Source organism: Megalobrama amblycephala, linkage group LG19, assembly GCF_018812025.1.
Source record: "Megalobrama amblycephala isolate DHTTF-2021 linkage group LG19, ASM1881202v1, whole genome shotgun sequence".
NCBI classification, from domain to species: Eukaryota; Metazoa; Chordata; class Actinopteri; order Cypriniformes; family Xenocyprididae; genus Megalobrama; species Megalobrama amblycephala.
This window is the reverse complement of record NC_063062.1, coordinates 32,448,934-32,461,305: the sequence shown is the minus strand read 5'-3', so window position 1 is coordinate 32,461,305 and position 12,372 is coordinate 32,448,934. Positions and strand designations below refer to the sequence as shown.

Sequence of the window (12,372 nt, the reverse complement as noted above, 5' to 3'; positions counted from 1 at the left end):
AGGCTTCCCAATTTCTTGACTCTTTGAGCTGACAAAGAAAAAACAGCTTAGGAAATAACTTTCAAGGTCTGAAGTACACTAGAAGTGCATGTTCAGTACAATTAAGTGTTCACAGGATTTACTTATTTTGGGAGGCTCTTAAAAGCATACTTATATTTTCTGTGTCTGCTGCTTTAGATGCCACAGTTCACAAACTTGCAGGACAGTCATTCGTGAAAGGCTTTTTTCTTTACTTATTCACATAAAAAAGAGCATTTGCATAGAAGTTTTAAAGGTACAGTAGTAAACAACAGCCGTCATCATTTCAAGAGCCAGAGAGAGAAGGCGGAAAATATTAGTGTAAAACCTTGTTACCTAACTTTACAGTATAAGTGGACCTCAGGGAAAAAGATAAAAAATAAAATAATTGAAAAAATGATGATATGAGAGCACTCGAAATATCAAACATGAGAGCTCACAATGCAAACAAGCCATTTCTCATTCAGCATTGCAGACATGAAGCATCATAGTGCGATTCTGTGAAAAGGTCTTTCAGGACCAGAGGGGAGAACAGACCCCAATACGCAAACAAACCCGCTCAGAGACAGACTAGCTCCAATCACCCATACTGCGAGAAGACACAGTCAGCGAGAGGAAGAGAGAATGAGGCAAAGCAGAGAAAGAGAGCAAACTGAGAGAAGGATGAGCTGGAAGTCTCATGAGGACAAGAACACTGAGAGAATAGAAAAGAGGTGAACAGAAATCCTGTGCGAGTTAATCTAGGACAAATCTGAACATTGTGCATGCATGGCTCCCACAGTCCAGCCTTGGCAATGATGGTGCAAAATCTGTCGTTCAGGAAATATATTTGTCACAGTACTATGCAAAATGATCCTCCCAAACACAATCAGACAACGCAGTCAGCCCCTCAAAATACTCTCTCTGTAACACATGCACTGTGACGTTAAGTGTTAGTGCCCTGCTGTGAGTCACTGATGTTCCGTTCTATCTTAGTGACTGCAAATGAATCACTGCCAACTGACCCCAATGCCACTGAGTGTGCAAAGTCACAAATGCACCATCACAGAACACACACAAACATGCCTGTTTAGTTAATAATACTGTATATCATATCCTATCTTTCACCCCCTCCTGTCAAATCCTGGTTAAAATTAATTCCCACCAAATGGTATTGTGTTTCTCATGGAAAGAAGTCCAAATAAAGTACCGTATTTTCTGGAAAACAAGTCGCACTTGATTATTATAAGTCACTCTAGGTCAAAGTTTCATTGATGAACGAAAAAACATTCAGAATTAATGTAAAATACCGGTAAAAAGAGGAACCTTTACAAACTATAAATCTGTTTTTTTTTCTCACTTCACTAAATATCCTTTAAAGGCACAATATGTATGATTTTTGGATTAAAATATCCAAAAGCCACTAGAACAATGATGTATATTTTGTTGAATTGTGTACTTACATAATGTTTCCAAGAATGTTTAAAGGGGTGGTTCAATGCGATTTCACTTTTTTAACTTTAGTTACCGTGTATGGAGTCAAATTAATGCCTTAAAGTTTTGCACAAAAATAAAGTTTTGCAAAACACAAAAAAGAATTGAGCAATAAAAAAATGTTTTGCAAACAAAAATAAAGAATTGCAAAGGAAAAATAAAGTATTGAGCAGAAAAAAAATAAGTTTTGCAAACAAAAATAATAAATTGCAAAATAAAATAAAGTAGTGCAAAAATAAAAATATAATCAATTACAAAAATCAATGACAGCTGTAATCCTATTTTATCTTTGCCAAAGATTTTTCATGCTCAAACCTACTAAATCATTTGCAACGCTCATTTTATTCTGCGTTTCAGTCAAGCGTGCGCTCACGATACCGGCTTTCGTTTGCGCTGCACTGTTCTGTGCGGTTCTCTTTATGGCACTGGTTTGACGTGGGGGTGGAGTCAAGAAACGGGGGCACGCCCCCGCGAAATGCATTGGAGGGGAACGTAATCAGCGACAGGTGAAATAATTCTTTGACATGGTAAAAAATAATGAATGGTTTGTTTTTGTTGGTTTGTTTAGCATATGTTGTCGCCAATTACGACCCCCTCCAATGCATTTCTTATAGTAATATGACCTGTTGTGCTCTGTCTCACTGCCTGTATCCACTTTTGTGTCCTTAAACATTCGTTTTTTGGGGTCGACAGCTTATAAAAACTTATTTCTGGGTTTTTTAGCTTGTTAGCTGTACACCTTGTCACACAGCAGCTTTTAGGCATTGTTCTGTTTTTTGTAATGAGTCAGAAAAGACAAGGAGGCAGCATCATGCATTACAAAGTCAATGGAGACGGTTGGATTGATTTTTCCCCCGGTTGGATTGTTTTTCCCCCGGTGGGCATGGTTTTCAGATTATAATAAATGCGCTCTGTCTCTATGCTTGATCTGTTCTGTTGCGATCTGCGTCTCCTGTCGATGACGTGTTTCGCGGGGGCGTGCCCCCGTTTCTTGACTCCACCCCCACGTCAAACCAGTGCCATAAAGAGAACCGCACAGAACAGTGCAGCGCAAACGAAAGCCGGTATCGTGAGCGCACGCTTGACTGAAACGCAGAATAAAATGAGCGTTGCAAATGATTTAGTAGGTTTGAGCATGAAAAATATGTGGCAAAGATAAAATAGGATTACAGCTGTCATTGATTTTTGTAATTGATTATATTTTTATTTTTGCACTACGTTATTTTATTTTGCAATTTATTATTTTTGCTTGCAAAACTTATTTTTTTCTGCTCAATACTTTATTTTTCCTTTGCAATTCTTTATTTTTGTTTGCAAAACATTTTTTTATTGCTCAATTCTTTTTTTTGTTTTGCAAAACTTTATTTTTGTGCAAAACTTTAAGGCATTAATTTGACTCCATAACCGTGCGTTCACACCACCGCCGGCGAGAGCGTCAACAGTCGCCTTGGCCGCCCTGCCAACAACGCTGTACTGTTCGTTCAAACCGCCGCCGACGGGAGGGTCAAAGTAAATGACAAGTCGCGTCAACCAATCGGAAGCCTCTCAAGCGAGGACCTCTACATTCCAATTGGTTGCCGCCGAACCGCGTCATAGCTCATTACCATAAAGTTAACCTGATTTCAACTCTCCTCGACGCTCTCACCGTCCAAGACGCGCCGCGCCGCTCTCGCCGGAGCTCGCCGCCGGCTCTCATTGAAAATGAATGACTAGCGTCACTTTGACGCTCTCGTCGCCGGCGGTGTGAACACACAGTTAGTGTGTAATGTTGCTGCTTGAGCATAAACAGTATCTGCAAAGTTACAGCGCTGAAAGTTCAATGCAAATGGAGATATTGTCTTTTAAAGTTATGGCAGTTTATTGCCTACAAAAACGAATGGTTTGGACCATAGACATCATATATAGCTAGACGCCCTATCGAATGCTACTGCCTATTGGCACGGACGAGCCGTGGAGCCGCCATCTTGGATCGGTCGCCAGCTCCACTCAGTGTAACTTGTTTGACAGGTGCAATGAGCTGTCAGCGCATTTAATTAATCATATCTCACTGAATACCTAACTGATTTTGACTCGGGTTTTTTTTGCTGCAAAGGTAATTCATGTAGCTATGATACAGGACACATTGTTGAATGTATTTTAATATTCATAGTAGACTTAACAGTTATATAATATTCTGATATAATAAGATGATATATAATATAACAAGTGACCAGACGTCCAAAATCAAAATATGTGATGTAGGATATAAGGTAATTTATAAATCACACATTATAGATATAATAAAGAAGCAGAAACAGATAGTTGCAGTAAAATACGATATTTTAGTAATACTAGCAGAAGTAACAAGATTTGCGCTTTGCCGTCATGTGTGTATGCTTCCTGATATCACGTGCACAAACACAAATAACTATTTTGTCCGGTCGAACAATGTATGTATTAAATTCAGATTGGATTGTGTTGGTAATAGGCACTTAACCTTACCTAACGCTAAAAGTAAGTTTCGTGCATTGAGCGCATTCTTGTGCTTTCGAACTTCCCTCTGATCTGAATAGTAATTATGTGGAAAACACTTGCGAGGTCCGACGGTTAAGCAGAGCGGTTAAGATAAAGGGGCTTGACTAATTAATAATCAATATAACCCGACGAAAATATATTTATTAAATGTTATCCACATTATATTTAATCTGCAACAGCATTGTGAACATTTATAACGATGCGTTTGGTCATTAACTTTTAAATGCATCATTATGCAAAGATGAGGAGAGTTATTGCATGAAAGACCCATGACTGGCAGATCAACGTGCGACTACATCTCTCAGAAACGGTAGGAAAATAAATTTAATTCAATGTGGAGGATTTTAACTGTGACAAGATGATTGACAGGGTAGTTTAAACAGTTACAGGTTGCGTAAATAAGCGACATAACGTCCGTTAAAGACGCAGTTATGACGGTAGTATGTCCCAAAGCTTGTCTACTCTTCTGCTACACACTCAAAAGTATGTACTTTTTCTTTACAAAAACAGTAAATGCTTTTAGGACGTCGTATAAGTAGGCGAATTGGGACGCAGCTTAGGAGTACGACCGGTCTAAGATGGCGGCCGCAAATCTCGGCGCCTAGCGGCCAATAGGGCGTCTACCTATATGATGTCTATGGTTTGGACTACAACAAGCTTCTTCCCGGGTTGATGACATCATAAACCCTGCAAAACACGCCCCCGGGAACATGCAACAAATTGGGTGAGGCCATGTGGCGCAGCATAATGAAAGTGAAAGAGTTGTGTACACCGGACGCGAGCGGCGCAGCGTGTCAAAAGATAATAGAACCCATTATAATCTGTGATATTTTCTACACTGGATGCGATGCTGAAGACAGCTTCCAGAATCTACACCAGTTCAATGCTGGATTTGCACAAAGCTAGGCTTTTACTGAAAGATGGCAGTTCCCACTTTAAAAGCAGAAGCTGCTGTTTATTGGCTTCAAACTGTAAGTACGTTTTATTGTTTGTACATGTCTTTTAAACATATAGTTCTGTTGCTGTTTTTTGGTTGCATCAAGGACATATACAAAGAGCAACTCGTTTTTGCTTCAGCCAGTTAGCTGTATTATAGTGCATACTTCTCCAACAAATACCAACAAACTTCTATGTTCATAGACAAACAGTTGTTCATGCTATAAATTAAACACTACCTTTACAAAAATGCGATTACTCAGTCATGTATTCGGCTACAGTAAAGCTTTAATCAGGATAAAGCTGTATATTGAAAGCTAACAGCAGTGACAGAATATCTAAACACTTTTGACACAAATACAAAATGAAATACCATTCTTAAATGTCCTTTAAAAGCCGCGATTGCTGTTTATCTGGGTCTGATTCGGGCTCAATTTGATACAACAATATAATCAAATTGAGCATACAATATAACTGAAGCGCACATAACCGGTAACAAATGGTTAGGGGCGTGGCGTTTCCGGACGCTTCAGCGAATCACGATGGCTCTGGATTACAGCTAACCAATCTGAGCTCATTGCGTATTTCGGAGGGAGTGGCTTCATAGAAGCAGGAAGTCAAACGAGCCGTTCATATGACAGTGGAAACAAAGGTGTAGAATCATAGGTGTAGAATAAAGCTAAAATATATGAAAAATACAGTGTTTTCAAAAAAACGAAGCATTAAGACGTTAAACTGTGCCCCCAAAACACAATCAAGCCTAGAAAAAAACCACTGAACCACCCCTTTAAATCCAAAGAAATAGAGTCTGGGAACGTTACGCCAGCGACGCATTGCATTCTGGGACTTTAGGTCACCGTCAGTACAGTAGAGGCTGGGAAATAGCGGAGGAAGATGTTAAAATTTATATTATACAGTTAAAAACATATTAGAATGGTGAACTCTGGCTGTGTTATGAACTATCTGCATATACTGACCAGCGTGGAAAACGGATGTGAAATGAAGCGCCATTTTGTCCCATTTTCGGGACATTCTAAAACGCTTCATGTGGCGTAATGTAAGTAAACATCATACTAATAGCCCAGAATTTGAACGCAACGCGTTTAATTTCACGTTAAACGCTTTCCTCCCATAGAAACTATGTACAGCAAAGCAGATGAGCCCAGAATATGAACAAAATGCGTCTTATTACACGTTAAGTCACTGTCCATTAAGCGTTTTCTTTATGGGAGGAAAATGCGTATGTGTTAAATGTGTTGCGTTCATATTCTGGGCTTATCTGCTTTTCTGTACATAGTAAACACCAAACAAATAAAGCATACTAAGTTTAATTTGTTAATAACACTGTTTTAGTAAATTAAGCCACGTTATGCATTTTCACATTATGCGTTAGAATGTCCCTCATTTTCTGCCTTCCAGCTTAGAAACGACACAATGGTGAAAGTGAAACTCAATGAAAATAAACTTGAACAAAATATGGCTTTGTCAATTGTATTTATTACAGATTAATAAATTCAGTTCCACTTGAATATGTAAGTGCTCCCGCCATTAATAATGTACGAAAACACGTTTAGAACTGTCATTTGTGATATAGCTCGTTGCGATCACTCTCTGTGTTCATAAAGCAACACCTCTGATTCATTGTTCAGCTTGTCTCGAATACATAAGAAATAATGTATTTATTCTATTTAGGTCCAGTAAAACTTACTTGGTGTAGCGACTCCACAATATAATTCATTTCAGAGCTGCATTACAGAGGGTCATGCTGTTTTCCCTTAATGCTTTAACATGAAGAAATCAGGGCTATATGATGATATGCTGGCTGATATCAATCTATGTGTGTTTATTATTTTATCTGGCAGATATATCAGTGCCATTTAGTTATTAAAAACTGCAATAGAGAAATCACTTTGGTCCTGTTTGTGGTCCGATAGGAGGCGGCAGTGTGATTTCTATGCGTGTCGTGTCCTGGCCACACGACTGGGCGATCAAATGAACACGATTCAAATATTAGTCCATTTATTCTAAGCAAGTGCAAGCAGCTCTCAAAAAAAAATTAACGTAAATACAGTCGTTTTCTCATCTGGTGATTTTTGTCATTGTACACTCCTGAGCATGACCTAATACATGGCGGCGACTACCCAGAATGTAATGAGCAGTGACGTAGTTTGCCAAGCTCTATATGCAATTTTAACCAGGACACGGACCGTGTCTGTGCGTCGCCTATCATTGACATCATTCTCGATTTCCGGTTTTATTTTGTAGAAACCATGGAAACGCCAAAGACACTTTAATATATTTTTTTGTTTTATACGACAGTTGAGCAACTGCTTGGATACATTCATCGACAGAAAACTAATCATGTTACATAGCTCAACACAGTAAGTCTTATACGGCGTTCCAGGCAAGTTTTTGAGCCCGTAAGTCGCAACTTCAAACCACGACTCACGGCTTTGTAGCGTTCCAGGTAATTCACACCAAACTGCCTGAGTGTAAACAAACCAGCATGGCAGACCATACGGGGCTTATGCTCATTTACAATTATTTCTATCGGCAAAGGTGCTTACTCCTTGCTTATTTGAGGGAAACGGAGGACAAACAGCATATAAGGCAAGAGAAGCTGTTATACCTTTTATTTTACGTTATTTTACCGTGCACTTGAATAAACACCGCACCTGTAGGGGCTGCCATTGTTGTTTCGCAGGCTATGTGACGCCAGAGCTCGTACTAGATAGATGTACTCCCCGCGTATAGCCCGCAAAACAACAATGGCAGCCCCTACAGGTGCGGTGTTTATTCAAGTGCACGGTAAAATAACGTAAAACTGGGAGTACATTTATCTAGTACTAGTTCATGGGTGCGAAGTCACGGGATTGACTGCCGTTCCAGTGCACTTTCACGGGTAGAAGATTGGAAAAACACAGGTTACGGGTTGCCTGGAATGCAGCATTATTGTTTAAATCTCGTTTTCTTGATTTACCGCCATGTTTTTCCATGACTAATATCAATCTAGTTTACTGCAGTGTGCAACAAGTGTCTCATAGCGGCTGCCAAACGAATGCACAGAGTAGCATTATAACAACTTTCAGCACACAAATATGTCTAATATGATAAAACTGCATCGTGTTACCCCACATACGCTTGACCGGAAAAAGCATAAAGCGCTCGTCTGTGTCATAATAAAAGCTCCACTTCTCTCAAGCTGCGTGTCACACTTGTCTCTCATTAGCAATCTCTCCAGCGGCCTCGTTCTGCTCCAACGGCTTTCAGCCACACCCTGTTTCATACAGTAATGTTAATAAATCTTTGATACATTAGCTCATCCATGAACATGGTTTCTGCACGATTGCCATCGGATTCTTTTCCACCAGCTGTAGACATGAAGACAACATGTTTTAACGAAATCAAGGCGTCATCAAGTTACGCATGTTTTGAATAAGCAACCTCTAGTGGCGAAAATTACATATTGTGCCTTTAAATTTAACAATATTCAGAACAAAACAATGGAAAATATATAAATCAAATTATAATGTCATTCATTATAAACAACAAACACCAAGCCTAAACAAATTTATTTAAAGCAAAACAGAAACTAAATGCGCTATACAAATAAATTTAAGCTCACATATCTCTCTCATTCGGCATAAATCCAACTGTGTGCACTTTACATGTTTAACATTCATTGATTCATGAAAAGTCGCTTTGGAGTATAAGTCGCACATGTTTCAGATGACAACAAACGTGATTATTATTCAGGAAAATACAGTAGTAAAACGTGTCGTGTACACTGTCATTAAAGGTACAGTTCACCCAAAAATAAAACTTCTCACATCAACTACTCACTCTCATGCTCTTCCGAACCAATAAGGCCTTCATTCATCTTTGAAATGCAAACAAAGATATTTTAATGAAATTTGAGAGAATTCTGTCCCTCTGTTGATAGACCATTCCATCAAAACTTTTAATCTTCAAAAAGACACCATAAAAGTAATCCATATAAATCAAGCAGTTTAATCAATAGTCATGTTTAAATAAATAAAGCAGTTTAATAAATGAAGTTTTCTGAAGAGACACGATCACTTTATATAATGAGCAGATTTAATGTAGGTTTTTATTCACCTGAACATTGATCAACGCACATACATAGAGCACTCAAATGGTAATAAACTAAACTACCCAGGTACACTCTATAGCGTACTTAAAGTGCTCTATAATGCACTAATTTTGTACTTAGTATACTAAAATTTCTTCTTTAGTACTTCTTAAGATAATATAAAGAACATCTAAGTGTACTCAACTGTGCTATTATAAGAGACACCATGAAATATGAACTAAAATGTGCTTTTAATATGCTATCTCTGTATTTAAAAAAATATATTTAGATACCACTTGTAGTACCCAAAGTGTGAACCCATAGTGTACTACAAGTGGTCTCTAAATGCATTTTTTAAATACAGAGATAACATATTAAAATCACATTTTAGTTCATATTTCATGGTGTCTCAAAATAGCACAGTTGAGTACACTTGAATATTCTTCAGATTATCTTAAGAAGTACTAAAGAAGAATTTTAAGTATATTAAGTACAAAATTAGTATGCGAAAATAGAGCACTTTAAGTACATTATAGAAGTGTACTTTTTTTTCACCTGGGTAACTTATAAATATCCAATAGCAGCTGATGCAATTTCCACTATACATAAAAATCAAAGTTGTCAGCAGTTAACTGATATGGTGCAGGTTATTTACTGATCATCTTTAAAACCACTTTAATTCTTCTAGGTACCAAAGATGGCTGATCACAAAACAAGCTGTGCCTCCTAACAAATATTAGCTTTTAGCATTAAATAACCAGAAAGCCACCCCAGAATTAACATATATTTGATTTACTTACTCGCTGAACAATTTTAAGATGAGAATTCTTCTTGTAAGACATTATATACACTACCGGTCAAAAGTTTTTTGACTGTAAGAATTTTTAATGTTTTTAAAAGAAGTCTCTTCTGCTCACCAAGACTTCATTTATTTGATCCAAAACACAGAAAAAACAGTAATATTGTGAAATATTTTTACAATTTAAAATAACTGTTTTCTATTTGAATTTCACACACACATATATATATATATATATATATATATATATATATATATATTATTTCACTTCTGCAGATTAAACTTAAAGAACTTACAGTGCCGAAGCAGCTCTCAACATCTGTGTCCTCCTCTCTGAGTTGAAACATGTTACAAACACAGAGCACCTGTTTTCAGATCTCACTTATTCAACAGCTCCCCTCTGAAGGCCCGTGGCACAGTTAACTGTACTCTCGGGAGACAAGAACCTCATATTCTGCTCTATTCTGAGTGCTTTTCAAGAGCAGCTAGTTTCAAGACAGCAACGGCCCCTTGATGGGAATCACTACTGCTATATTCAGGCTGGAGAAGCTTTGGCTCCTCACTAGAGACGGCTGAAAATAGAGTCTGGACTGCTGTGCTACAATTAGCCTACTGTGTAAGCTCTGCATCCGTTAGAATATCACAGGGTGAGGGGGGTTTGAATGTTGTGATGTACCCTGTGGTTCATGCCTCACTAGAGAATCTATGCAATTCTGAGTCAGTCATAAACAAGTGACATTTTGATGATCCATTTCCTCACGGGGCATCGCACTATACCATGTTTTGAGCTCTGACAATCCAGAAGCATTTTTGTATGATTCAGTTGTTATTTTCTGTGAATGTGTAACAAGGGCCTTAGTGAAAAAGAAGAGTTCTTAAATATGCAAAATTAATTAATTACAAAAAAAAAAAAACTGTACTTGCAGATATATATTATATATATATTATATATATATAATATAATATTAAAGGGTTAGTTCACCCAAAAATGAAAATTCTGTCATTAATTACTCACCTTCATGTCGTTCCACACCCGTAAGAAGCCTCGTTTACTGAAATCATGTGACTTTGCCAGTTTGATACATGCTCCGAACCACTGATTAGAAACAAAAGATTCGTAAAGCTTCTAAGCTTCATGAAGCAGTGTTTTGAAATCACTAGATATAGAAAATTATGAAAATTAAAAATAAAAAAAATGAAAATTATGTCATTAATGACTCACCCTCATGTCGTTCCAAACATCTTCAGAACACAGTTTAAGATATTTTAGATTTAGTCCGAGAGCTTTCTGTCCCTCCATTGAAAATGTATGTACGGTATACTGTCCATGTCCAGAAAGGTAATAAAAACATCATCAAAGTAGTCCATGTGACATCAGTGGGTTAGTTAGAATTTGTTGAAGCATCGAAAATACATTTTGGTCCAAAAATAACAAAAACTACGACTTTATTCAGTATTGTCTTCTCTTCCGGAATCCTTTCCATTGAATTGATTCCATTGAATTGATTCCTTTGAATTGATTCCATTGAATCCTTTCATCTGTCGGTGTTGGTAATGCACTTTTACGTCGTTGTTTTTGACGATTAGGACATCCGGGACATGCACACTTACACACCATTTAAAAAAATATAGCAATACCAAAATACAAACAATGTAGAATAGCTTGAATACAGCGTGCGTCTCCCTCAGACTGTAAACGAAGCTCCGGCGCACCAGATAACACGTCAGCAGCGTCTTACATCAGCAGCGTCACTGTGGAGTCGTGAACCACACTCCGGAGCAGAAGGGGGCAGTAATGCACCAATAAGCTGGATGCCAACCGCTGTAAAACAGGAAAGAAGAAGAAGCGGAGTCATGAACGCGAATTGACAACAGACCCGGAAGAGAAGACAATGCTGAATAAAGTCGTAGTTTTTGTTATTTTTGGACCAAAATGTATTTTCGATGCTTCAACAAATTCTAACTGACCCTCTGATGTCACATGGACTACTTTGATGATGTTTTTATTACCTTTCTGGACATGGACAGTATACCGTACATACATTTTCAATGGAGGGACAGAAAGCTCTCGGACTAAATCTAAAATATCTTAAACTGTGTTCCGAAGATGAACGGAGGTCTTACGGGTTTGAAAACGACATGAGGGTGAGTCATTAATGACATCATTTTCATTTTTGGGTGAACTAACCCTTTTGGGTGAACTAACCCCGTAAAGGGTTAGTTCACCCAAAAATGAAAATTATCCCATAATTTACTCACCCTCAAGCCATCCTAGATGTATATGACTTTCTTCTTTCAGCCAAACACAAACACAGAGTTATATTACAAAAATATTCTGACTCTTCCAAGCTTTAAAATTGGAAGTGAATGGTACCATTTTTTTAATTAATTTTTTTTTTTTGAAGCCCAAAAAAGCGCATCCATCCATCATAAAAGAAATCCAATAAATAATATTCTTTACTTGCAAGATATAATAAAGGGCTTCTGAAGTGAAGCGATCTGTTTTCGTAAGAAAAATATCCATATTTATAACTTTATA

The 12,372-nt window shown here is 37.7% G+C and overlaps 1 protein-coding gene across 6 annotated transcripts in view; it reads right to left on the bottom strand.

The window, feature by feature from the left end:
- The window catches only part of large2 (LARGE xylosyl- and glucuronyltransferase 2), a 163,971-nt gene extending 153,563 nt beyond the window's left edge, over window positions 1–10,408 (bottom strand). For all 6 annotated transcript variants that reach the window (XM_048169579.1, XM_048169582.1, XM_048169586.1 and 3 more), the window contains exon 1: window positions 10,130–10,408. The gene's annotated coding sequence lies outside the window, so the exon portion shown is untranslated. The remainder of the gene's footprint in view (window positions 1–10,129) is intronic.
- Window positions 10,409–12,372: the final 1,964 nt, after the last annotated feature.